Source organism: Ursus arctos, unplaced genomic scaffold, assembly GCF_023065955.2.
Source record: "Ursus arctos isolate Adak ecotype North America unplaced genomic scaffold, UrsArc2.0 scaffold_32, whole genome shotgun sequence".
Taxonomy (NCBI): Eukaryota; Metazoa; Chordata; class Mammalia; order Carnivora; family Ursidae; genus Ursus; species Ursus arctos.
In genome coordinates this window covers 23363183-23375557 of record NW_026623008.1, presented here as the reverse complement: position 1 = coordinate 23375557, position 12375 = coordinate 23363183, and positions in this window count along the sequence as shown.

Here is a 12375-nt window from a genome sequence, read left to right as displayed (position 1 = left end):
TCAGGCGAAGGTTTAGCACAAACGATTCTTCCTGCTCTAGCTTCTAACCTGCCCCGCTGCCCTGAAACTTGTACCACAACCCAAGAAACCGTTTGTGGCTCTCCAGTTGTCGCATTCTCTTTCATGGCTCTGGGTGGGTGCCAGCTCTCCGCCTCGCACACACCTACCCTCGCATTTCTTTGCCTGTCTGGGGAGACCTTCCCTGACACCCTCCCCACCCCGCTCCCGAGTTCCTTTGACGCCCTGCGCACACCCTGAATATAGGAATCACTGAATTTATTGTTTTTCGTGTGTCTTGCTGACAGGACAGAGTGCCCCTTGGGAACGGGGATTGTCTTTGTATCCCCGATTATTAGACATTAACGTCACTTTCAATCTTCTCCCTATTGCAAATAATACTGTGCTGAATATTTTTATGTTTAGATATCTTTTTCAAATTTAAAATGATTTCCTTGGGCACAGCTCAACAACAAAAAGACGAACAACCCAATTTTAAAAATGGACCAAAGACTTGAATAGACATTTCTCTGACAAAAATAAACAAATGGCCCATAAGCCCATGAGAAGATGCTCCATGTCGCCAGGCATCAGGAAAACGCAGATCAAAACCACAGTGAGACACCACCTCATAGCCACCAGGATAGCCACAATAATTTTTAAAAAAATTGTTGGAGGGACGCGGAGATGGAGACATTGGAACACGGCTGTTGGGAACGTAAAACGGTGGAGCAGGGTGGGGGTTCCTCAGCAACTTACACATAGAGTTACCGCATGACGCAGAAATCCCGCTCTGAGGTCTATGCCCCCAGGAGTTGAAAGCAGGTGTTCAAACAGAAACGTGTCCATGAACGCCCGTAGCAGCACTATTCACAAGAACCGCAAGGTGGAAGTGACCCCAAGGTGCATCGGTGGATGAATGGACGAACGCAACGTGGTCTACGCACACAATGAGATATTGCTCGACCGCAGGAAGGTATGAAGTACTGATCTAAGCTGCGGTGTGGACACACCTCGAACACGTCGTGTGAAGTGGAAGGAGCCAGACTCAAAAGGTCACAGTGTATATGATTCCATTCACGTGAAATACCCAGAATAAATAACTCCTTAGATCAGAAGGCACGTTGACGGGTGCAGGGACTGGGGGGGGGGGGGGAGAATGGGCATTAGCTGCTCAGTGGGTACGGGTGTTATTTGGGGTGATGCAATGTTTTGGAACGAGGCAGTGTAGTCGTCGCCCAACATCGTGAATGTACTAAATGACACGGGACCGTACACGTTCAGATGTTTAATTTTATGTTACGTGAATTTTACCTCCATAAAAAAATTTTTGTAAAAGGAATGCGGTCCTGATGCCTGCGTCAATACAGATGAACCCTGGGAACATTATTCGGAGTGAAAAATCCAGACCCAGAAGGTCACGTCTCGTATGATTCCACTTACACGAAATACCCAGAATAGACGCATTCAGAGAGACGGAAAGCAGATCCGGGCTGCCCGAGGCCGGGGCAGAGGGGACTGGGGAAGTGGCTGTGGAATGGATACAGGCTTCCCTTTGGGGTGATGAAATGTTCTGGAACAAGAGAGTGGTCCTCGTTGCACAACACCGAGAATGTGCTCAATGCTGCTGTATCGCACACTTCAGAGTGGTTAAAATGGCAAATTTTAGGTGATGTGTCGTTTCCCACGTTAGAAAACATTTCCCAAGGAAAGATTCCCCGAAGCGAAGCCGGAGTCAAAGGATGGGGTGTACCACCCAACTCCTCTTGAGAAGGGGTCACTCCCTGCCCTGCCACCGGCCAGCTTCACGAATCTGAGGTAACAGTGTTCCTCTTCAGAAAGTTCCTCGTGCTTCGAAGCATAAGGTGCGGTTGAGTGAGAACTTCCGCAGCCAGAGCCAACAGATTTTCGAGCTGGGAGGCGCCCAGAAGGCCCCTAGGCCCCTGGGCTGCATTCTTCGCCGACCAGTACTTAGTAACAACCTCGCTGCCCTGAACTAAAATTCACAGAAAACCTGCCCTAAGTCTGTACGATGTAGTGCTTGTGCTTTAGATGATATAAACTTCGGAATAAACCGCCTCGGTTTGAATCCCGGCTCTGCTGCTTCTTGGTTGTGTGAACTGAGATCTGACTCTGCCTCAGTCTCTTCATCTATACAATGGGGGCAACGACGGTAGCTATCTCATAGGCTTGTGTTGAAAATGAAATGAGTTTATATATAGAATGTGTTCGGGATTGCAATCTCAACCGTAAAAAAGGAGAGAAATAAAAGGAAAGTAATTTATAGGGGCGCCTGGGTGGCATAGCGGTTGAGCGTCTGCCTTCGGCTCGGGGCATGATCCCGGCGTTATGGGATCGAGCCCCACATCAGGCTCCTCCGCTATGAGCCTGCTTCTTCCTCTCCCACTCCTCCTGCTTGTGTTCCCTCTCTCGCTGGCTGTCTCTATCTCTGTCGAATAAATAAATAAAATCTTTAAAAAAAGAAAAAAAAAGGAAAGTAATTTATAAAATGCATTTTAAATTTGTAAATACTGAGGCATGATTACCCTAGGAGAGACTGAGATTGTTAGAGGTTTGCCCCTATGCGTAGAATTACCCTGAATGCTGCGGCTGTAAATACGTCCCGATAGGGACGTGTTGTACTTCAAAAACTCTGGGCCTTGCCATTGGTGACATGTGCTTCCAAAACTAATTCTTGGGCAGATCTCTCCCTTTTTTTTTTTTTTAAGATTTATTTATTTATTTGAGAGAGAGAAGGAGAACATGAGTGGGAGGGGCAGAGGGGGAGAGAGAGAGAATCTTGAGCAGACTCCTTGCTGAGCACGGAGCCCGATGTGAGACTCGATCTCAGGACCCTGAGATCACGACCTAGGCCGAAACCAAGAGACGACTGGGCACCACCCAGGCGCCCCATTTTTTTTTTTAAGTTACATCTCTACACCCAGCATGGGCTCGAACTCATGACTCTGACATCAGGCGTCGCAAGCCCTACTGACTGAGCCAGCCAGGCGCCCCTTAGGCAAATCATTAAACAGATTAAATCTTTTGATTTTCCCGTAAGTTGCATTCCTGGGAAATATTTTTTAAGACCATACTTGTATGTCAGATGGAGTTAGATGCCAGGCTCAGATCACTTTACAGGTTTTTCATCTTCATAAATGTGCACTGGGGCATTTGAAAGTGGGACATGGGACCGTTCGTTACTGTGTGGGATGTCCTACATATTTCTGGCGGTGTAGAAACCCCAGCCCCCTCCTCTAAATGTCAGTATTCTGTAGTGGGTGTTTCCACCCCCACTGAGAACCACTGAAACAATTCCAACCGTCTCCTCTTCCAGACCTCGCTCCTGGGACGCAGAGAGGGGATTTAAAATAGGCACATATTCCTTTGACTGCTTGTTCGCCCCGTCCCCATCTTCAGCCACGTGATCACTGTGGGAAGGGCCTTGTCAGAGAGCAGGACTCCGCCCTGGCCACATTTAGGCACTTTATTCCTGTCTTTGCCTACACACCATCTTTCTCCCCTCTCCCTCCCTCTGCCCCACCACCCAAGCTGTCACCAGTCCTGTGGGCTGTACCCTCAGCACAGGCGGCTACTGGTCCCCTGCTTCCTCCCTGGCCCCATGACAGCCTGTTCTCCTAGCAGCCAAAAGAGCTTTTGAAAAAAAGTCACATCAAGGCAGTCCTCTGCTTTAGCTGCTCCAGAGGCTTTCCAAGACACCGGGAATGAGACGTGAATTCCTCTCCCGGCCCCGCCAGGCCCTCCGAGACCCGCCCTCATCCCTTTCTTTCTCCTAACTAAGCTCCGGCCACAGTGACTCACACACTTGTCTCCGGGCTTTACACCTGATGTGCCTTCTACCTGGACCTAACCTCTCTTCAGCCGGATCTTTGGAGACTTGACTTCTTATCCTTCATGTCTATTCAAATGTCACCTCCTTAGAGACCATCCTCAGTCACCTTCTCTGAAGTTATGCCACGCGCCATCACAATCTGTGCCCTACCTCTCATTTGTGTTCTTTAAAATGCTTCTCGTAATTGGAAGTGGGAGTGTTGTCTGCTTGTCTCCTTACTAGACGATAAGCCCCACCAGAGCGGAGACTTCATTAGGGTCATTCTCCACGGGACCCCGGGACGTGGCCCGATGCCTGCAAGAGCTGCTCCATGTTTTCTGAAGCAGTGAATTAAAGCCCACACACAACCTTGAATCCTTCCCCATGAATTTTGTAGCTTGACTCAGAGAGAAGTTCCTTCCTTTTTCCGATGCCTGGGCCTTAACAGAGAAAGCTCAGAAAGTATTGGCAGCTGAAGGCTCTACCTTTTAGGCCAGAGAACTGGAATGGAATAGATGGGTGAGACGATCAGAGAAAGAGAGAGGAGAATAATGCGGGCACATGGACAACCAGAGACAAAAGACAAAGATGGAGAATGAGCGGCTTTGCAGCGGGGGCGGGGGGGGGGGGGACGCCAGATGTTCCCGGGGTCCAGCTGCTGACCTGTTCTGTGTGCGTGCGTGTGTGTACGTGCTCACGTGTACGTCCTGTTGGTTAAAAATCAGTTTCATGGGGGATAAAGTGTCTATGCAACGAAACCCTGATTTTTAAGTATGCAAGTCAACGAGCTTTAACAGGGGCGCCTGGCTGGCTCGGTCAGCAGAGCGTGCGACCCTTATCTCGGGGTTGTACGCTCAGTCCCCACGTTGGGCATGGAGATTGCCTAAAAATAAAATTCAAAACAGAATAAATCAAAAAACCAAATATACAGTCATGTAACTACCGCCACAATCAAGATATAGGACATTTCCTTCAACCCAAAAAGCATAACCTGTTTCTGGAGTTACACATGATACCCTGAGATTCTTTTTTTCTTTTTCTTTTTTTTTTTTTTAAGATTTTATTTATTTATTTGACAGAGAGAGACAGCCAGCGAGAGAGGGAACACAAGCAGGGGGAGTGGGAGAGGAAGAAGCAGGCTCCCAGCCAAGGAGCCCGATGTGGGGCTCGATCCCACAACGCCAGGATCACGCCCTGAGCCGAAGGCAGACGCCCAACGACTGCGCCACCCAGGTGCCCCCTGAGATTCTTTTTTTAAAAAGAGCTCTGTTGAGGAATATTTGATAGGCAGTGAACGGCACATAATTCAAGCGTGTGATTTCGTAAGTTTTGAGTATGTGTGCCCCTGTGAACCCTCACCACAATCCCCATTTATCCCCAGAAGTTTCCTCTTTGGAATCCCTCCCAGCCCCCCAGGCTCCTAATCCGAGCAACCACTCACCTGCTTTCTGTCACTGTAGATTAGCCTGCGTTTTCTAGAGGTTTATATAAATGAAATTATGCAATGTGTGTGCTTTTCTGTCTGGCTTTTTTTCCCTCAGTGTAATTATTTTAAATTCATCCATGTTGCGGCAAGTGTCAATCGTTCATTCTTTTTTACTGCTGAGTCGTATTCTGTGGGAAGGATGTGCCATGATTGGTGTATCTGTCCATCTCTTGATGGGCGTTTGGGTTGTTTCCCGTTCAGGATTATTGCAAATAAAGCTGCTGTGAGCATTCCTGGACTGTCTTCGTATCTTTCCTTTTCATGTATATGTCCTTCTCTCTTGGGTAAGTACTTAGAAGTGGAATCGCTGGATCATAGGTTACCCTTATGTTATTCTTAAGAATTTATTTCATTTCTTTTTGGGGCGCCTGGGTGGCTCAGCCGTTAAGCGTCTGCCTTCGGCTCAGGTCATGATCCCAGCCAGGTTCCTGGGATCGGGTCCTGCGTCGGGCTCCCTGCTCATGGGGAAGCCTGCTTCTCCCACTCCCCCTGCTTGTGTTCCCTCTCTTGCTGTCTCTCTCTGTGTCAAATAATAATAATAAAAAATCTTTAAAAAAAAGAATATATTCCTTTTTTTTGCTTGAGCCAATAGATTTAGGATCGGTCAACGTCCCTCAGCAGGACTGGAACTCAGGCCCCTCCCTCTGGCCTCCGTCTGAGCTGCCCCTGGTCCTGTGCAGGCCCTGCTCTCTCGCAGGAGGCCGAATGAACACCTTAGCTTCCCGGGCACGGCGCCTTGGGGAGCAGTGTTGCCTTACATAAGAACGCTGACCTCTTGCTCCTTGCCAAAATCTGACATCGGGGAATCTTTCCAAGTGCGCTCTTGCAGCCCCTGGCCTGGAATGTTAAGTGCCGACAGAGTTGTCTGACCTAACAGTGCGATCCACATCTGTCTGTGGATAGACCGGCAGAGCCTCGAAGGAAAAGACGTGGGAGGAACAAGGAGCCACAGGATGAGCTGAGGACGAGTCTTAAACATTCGGAACTTAAAGACAGTGTCACCTGGGCAGCATGCGTTTGCATTTGAATTTAATTTATTTCTGAAAAAGGAATGCATTCAGATGGCTCAAAATTCAAGAGCGATGGTGGGTATACAGTACTGTGAAAAGTCTTTCTCTGGGCGCCTGGGTGGTTCAGTTGGTTAAGCGTCTGCCTTTGGCTCAGGTCATGATCCCAGGGTCCTGGGATGGAGCCCCGCATCGGGCTCCCTGCTCAGTGGGGAGCCTACTTCTCCCTCTGCCTGCTGCTTTCCCTGCTTGTGCTCTCTCTCTCTCTGTCAAATAAATAAATAAAATCTTTTTTAAAAAAGCCTTTCTCTTACCCATGTCCCCAGCCACCGAGTTCCTGTCCCCAGAGGCTACCCTAATTCTCCACCCCCGGTGCCTTGTATGTTCTCCCAGAGATCTGCCTATACAAAGATTTGCATATACAGCACATATGTGAATATATCTCGTGTGTGTGCATAGCACTTTTTACACAAGTGCTAGTGGGCTAACCACACGCCGGTACACTTTGATTTTTTCCTCTTTACATATCTCAGGGTTTAGGCCACAGGACAGTGGAAGGAGCCTGCTTATTCTTTTTAATATTTACATAATATTCCATTACACTTACTCAACCGGTTGCGGCAGCAGGGACCGCTGGTATTGGTAGGACAATGGGATGACAGGGCGAATAATGCTAGTCTGCACAGTAGTAACGACAGAATTGCAGGTGGAGTGTCTCGGCCCTCCGCACTGTCCTATAATCTCAGCGAAGGCAGACGGAAGGGAAGGTACCATTTCTAAGCACTTGATACGCCGAAGGATTCATCACACGGTGGTTCTGAAGCAATGGTGTCTTTAAGAATTATCAGGGGAGCTAATTAAAAGTGAGGCTAAGCAGGCTCCCTCCTCCTCCACCGCCCCAGAAATTCTGGTTCATTGGAGCCGGCGGTGGGGGGAGCCCAGAATTCTCGCACGAGTGGTCCTCGGACTACCCAGGCTCTGCACAGGGAACGGAGCTTTCCACTGAAGGACAACTGAATAGTTCATGAATTCAAATCATTAAAATAATTTCATTCCCATATTTTTATACCTGGAAGGAATTCCTGAACAAGTAAATGGCCTTCTCGAATGGTTCAGAAGGGTGTGTCGTGTGTCGACTCCTCGCCCTGCATCCCAGCTCCCTCTCTCTCCGGAGACAAGGGCTTCCTCTCAGTCATTACCTTTGAAGGGACAGGAGGTCCCTACCGCACCGCAGGGAACACCCTGGTGGCTGAGGAAGGAGGCCTTGTCCCTAGTTAGAGGCAGGGCGAGGGCCTGGGAAGAGCCACAAGCTTGGGTTCCGAAGCCCCGGGTCAAGTGTCTTCTTAAATATCAGAGACTCCATGTGTGCCAGGCACGGAGCTCAGGATTTTCCAAGCATTATCTCAGTGAGTCTTCAAGAACCCATTTTACAGAGCACAAAACCGAGGCTGAGAGGGAGAGTTAGTAATGTGCCTGGAGGCCTGCGGGGGGGGGGGGGGGGAGGCGGGAGTTTCACACAGCCAAGCTGATGGAACCAGGATTTTGAATTCCAAGCGAAAGCTATTGCTCTTAACACTGTTTAAGTGCCCTTAACTGCTTAGTCGCTGGGCAATTTGGGGAAAAGCTCTTAACCACTCTCAGGTTCTTGGGGGTCCAGGACCCTTTATGGAAACCACTCTTTCCTCGTCTCTCTTTCCCACCGCGGAAGCTCTGCGAGGACACGTCCCTGTCAATGCAGATCGGAAAATCGCTTTTTCTAAATAACTACATATCCATAAAATTGAAATATCCACAATTAGATCCTCAGAAAAACAGGCTTCTTGACCTTCCTCTGATCTTGTCTGCTAACACTGTATATACACACATATATTATATCTACATAATATGTATGTATGATATATTATGCTTAATATATAACATATGTATCATATATTGTGTATATATATATAAAATAAAGTCAGGCAAATTCTTTATATGGAGGCATGCACTATATATCTATAAATAATGTATATTCAATAAAGTAATGTATATACAATTATATATATGTACAATACATATACCATATGTATATATTATATATATAATTATTAGTTGATTTGGTGAGTGAAATGTGGGTGTAAATGGCCATGCCACTTCTCAGCTGAGCCACGCTAAGGGTTAGCTTGTGGGCTGCCATCTTTTTCTTTTCTTTCTGTAATGAATCCAGCAGTGGCCCTGAGACGGGCTGTTCTGTAAGTCTGGCCTGACGGTCACGTGGAGGAAAGACAAGCTGACCTATGATGACGTGTACCACGAGTGAGAAATAAATATTTGTCAAAGAAGAAAAATTGTCTCTGAGATTTTGAGGGCATTTATTCCTCCTAGCATAACCTTGCCCATCCTGATACAGTGACCTTGGACAAGCGACTTTGACCTCTCTCAGCCTGAGTATCCTTTTCTATAAAATGGGAATAACTGGCTGACTTCACTCACAGAGCTGTTTTAAGGATTTACATAACGGGGTGGATTGCAAGCACTTAGCCTAGTTCTGGGAGCTCAGCAGCTGCCTGCTGAACGTTAGCCGAATCTCAACCTAATCAGCAATTGGAGAGAAGCCAGACAGAGACCGATGGATGGTGACTTTTATTTAGAATCCGGTAAGACAGGGGCGCCTGGGTGGCTCAGTTGGTTAAGCATCCGACTCTTGATCTCAGCTCAGGTCATGATCGCAGGGTCGTGGGCTCGAGCCCCGCGTCGGCTCTGCACTGGGTGTGGAGCCTGCTTAAGATCCTCTCCCTTGGGGCGCCTGGGTGGCACAGCGGTTAGGCGTCTGCCTTCGGCTCAGGGCGTGATCCCGGCTTTCTGGGATCGAGCCCCACATCAGGCTCTTCTGCTGTAAGCCTGCTTCTTCCTCTCCCACTCCCCTGCTTGTGTTCCCTGTCTCGCTGGCTGTCTCTATCTCTGTCAAATAAATAAATAAAAAATCTTAAAAAAAAAAAATCCTCTCCCTCTCCCTCCGTCTCCCACCCAATATATAAATAAAATGAAATCTTGTAAAGCACGGCTGTCCATAGCAGCAGTAGTCCCAGTAGCCAAAAGGTGGAAACAACCCCTATGTCCACCAACAGATAGATGGATAAGCAAAGTGCATGGCCATGCAATGGAATATTATCCAGCCTTGAAAAAGCAGGGAATTGTGACCCGTTATGCTATGTGAAATAAGCCAGACATGAAAGGACAAAGAATGTACACGTCTACTTCTAGGAGGACCCAGAGCGGTCAAATTCATGGAGACAGAAAGTGGACTGGGGGCTGCGGGGGCTGAAGGGACAAGGGAACAGGGAGTTAGTATTTAGTGGGGACAGTTTCAGTTTGAGAAAATGACAGAGTTCTGGACACGGGTGACAGTGTCGATGGCACAACAATGTGAAGATGCTTAATGTCACTGAAGTGTACTTCTAAAATGGCTAAAATGGTAAATTTTATGTATATTTTATCACAGTAAAAAAAAGCTTTATCAGGCTTCCCTTTCATTTGGAAAAAACCCAAAACCCTCATCCCTTTTTCGCTCTGCTTTGTGTCGAGCCCACCTCACTTGGATTTCTTCTTCTGGACCACACAGTTTTATCTTTTCCTTTATTATTATTTTTGTTACATATATCACATGCAGTAATTATTTAAAAGATTAAAATACAGATAAGCAGGGGCACCTGGGTGGCTCAGTGGGTTAAGAGTCTGACTCTTGATTTCGGCTCGGGTCGTGATCTCAGGGTCGTGGGATCAAGCCCCATGTCAGGCTCCGTGTGGGGTGTGATGCCTGCTTAAGATTCTCTCCCTCTCCCTCTGCCCCTCTCACCTTGATCATTATAATATATAATAATAATAATGAAATACAGATAAGCAGAAAGAAAAAAACCCTCTACTCATGTCCTCACCTGCAGCGATAACCAGTGTTAATGGTTTCCCGTATCTCATTCCAAACATCTTTCTAAGCACTTACGCATAGAATTCCACAGACGTCTATATACAGTTCTCCAAAGTGGGCTTACACATAAAATCAGATCAATGTATATATGCCGAGATGTAACCTGCTTTTTTGCTCTATGAAATGATAAATACAGATCTTTCTTGATTTAAGATGCGGTTACAACCCCAGGGCGCCCGGCTGACTCAGTTGGTGGAGCACGTGACTCTTGATCTCGGGGTTGTGCGTTTGAGCCCCATGTGGAATGTAAAGATGACTTAAAAATAAAATATTTTTTTAAAAAGATGGGGATACATCCCCCAAATCCCACTGTAAGTTGAAAATATCGTTAAGCTGAAAACACTGAACACACCTGACCTACAGAATCATCGCTGAGCTCAGTCTAACTGACGCATGCTCAGAACACAGGTGTAGCCTACGGTCGGGCAAAGTCATCTGACCCAAAGCCCATTTTATAATGAAGCGTGGACTCTCTCCTGTCATTGATTGAACGGTGTGCTGAAAGCGAAAAGCAGGGTGTTTGTAGGGTGCAGAACGGTTGTAAAGGTCCTGCTTGTTTACCCTCCTGATGGTGGCGGCTGACTGGGAGCTGTGGCTGCCAGCGTCACAAGGAAGTACAGGACCGCGTATCGCTAGCCCAGGAAAAGATCAGAATCTAAAATTGTGAAATATAGTTTCTACTGAATGAGTATCTCTTTCCCATAATGGTAAAGTGGGGGACCATGTACAGGAACAGTTTTCCACATTAACAAGTACAGATTTGCATCATAATGTTTAATAGCTGCCCAGAATCCCACTGTATGTCTGGATGTAACATCTTTATTTAACCAATATCCACCCCCCCCCCGCCCCCCTGCAATAGACATCTGGTTGTTTCCATTCTCTTTTGTTATTATAAACGAGCTTTCGGAGGGGCGCCTGGGTGGCTCAGTCAGTCAGTTAAGCATCTGCCTTGGGCTCAGGTCTTGATCCCAGCATCCTGCTCAGCGGGAGCCTGCTTCTCCCTCTCCCCCTGCTTGTCCTCTCTCTGTCTGTCAAATAAATACACAAAATCTTAAAAAAAAAAATTAAGCAAGCTGTGGCAAATACAATAATTATGGTACAATTTATTGATTACTTTCTATGTCCCAGAGATACTCGCCAAGCACGTTACAAGCATTATTTTTTTTAAAGACTTATTTATTTATTTATTCAACAGAGATAGAGACAGCCAGCGAGAGAGGGAACACAAGCAGGGGGAGTGGGAGAGGAAGAAGCAGGCTCATAGCAGAGGAGCCCGATGTGGGGCTCGATCCCACAACGCCAGGATCACGCCCTGAGCCGAAGGCAGACCCTTAACCGCTGTGCCACCCAGGCGCCCCCCGTTATAAGCATTATTTAACTTAATCGTCACAAGAGTCCTGTAAGGTAATACAGTTATAATCCCTGTCTCTTGGGTGAGCAAACTGCAGTTCACAGAGGTTAAGCCGTCTGTCTGCCTCATTCACACCGGGATTTGAATGGAGCTCTGCCCCTTCTACAGCTCACCCTCTTTCCTCTCAGTCGTGCTGTGTCCTAACTACTGAAATAGGGTTCCTGAAATTCCCTTTGTTGCAGCCGCAGGATGAAAGGGTTTGTGGGCCAGGAGCCTGGAAGGTCCCTCATCCAGCGCTTTTGAAACATAAATGGAGCCCCAAAAGTCCTGGATCCATTTCCCCTTGAGAAAGTCTATGTACTTGCCAACAAGACACCCAGTCTTCCCTGGGGACTGTCCAGAAAGTCTTAGATCTGGGCCGCCTCTGTTGGTGAGCGGAGCCTAAAGCCTGTGCCCTTGAGAAGCAGAGCTGTCTGTTGTCCTTGCTGCCCCAAGAGAGCACACTGGGCTCTCTGGGTCTTCTCACCAGCGGAGGCCTCCAGGCGGTCCAGCCCAGCCCTAAGTCTTGTGCTTTCCTGTCAAACAGAGAGGGTCCTCCCGTGGGTTCAGGTCCACAGCTTCCTTGGGAACAGCAGCCACTAAGCGATGGCTCTTGCTTCCAGTAGCCATTTTCCAGTAGCCTCTTTCTAACGCAGGACCTGCTTCCCCCAGAAGCAGACCTTGAGACATGGATTT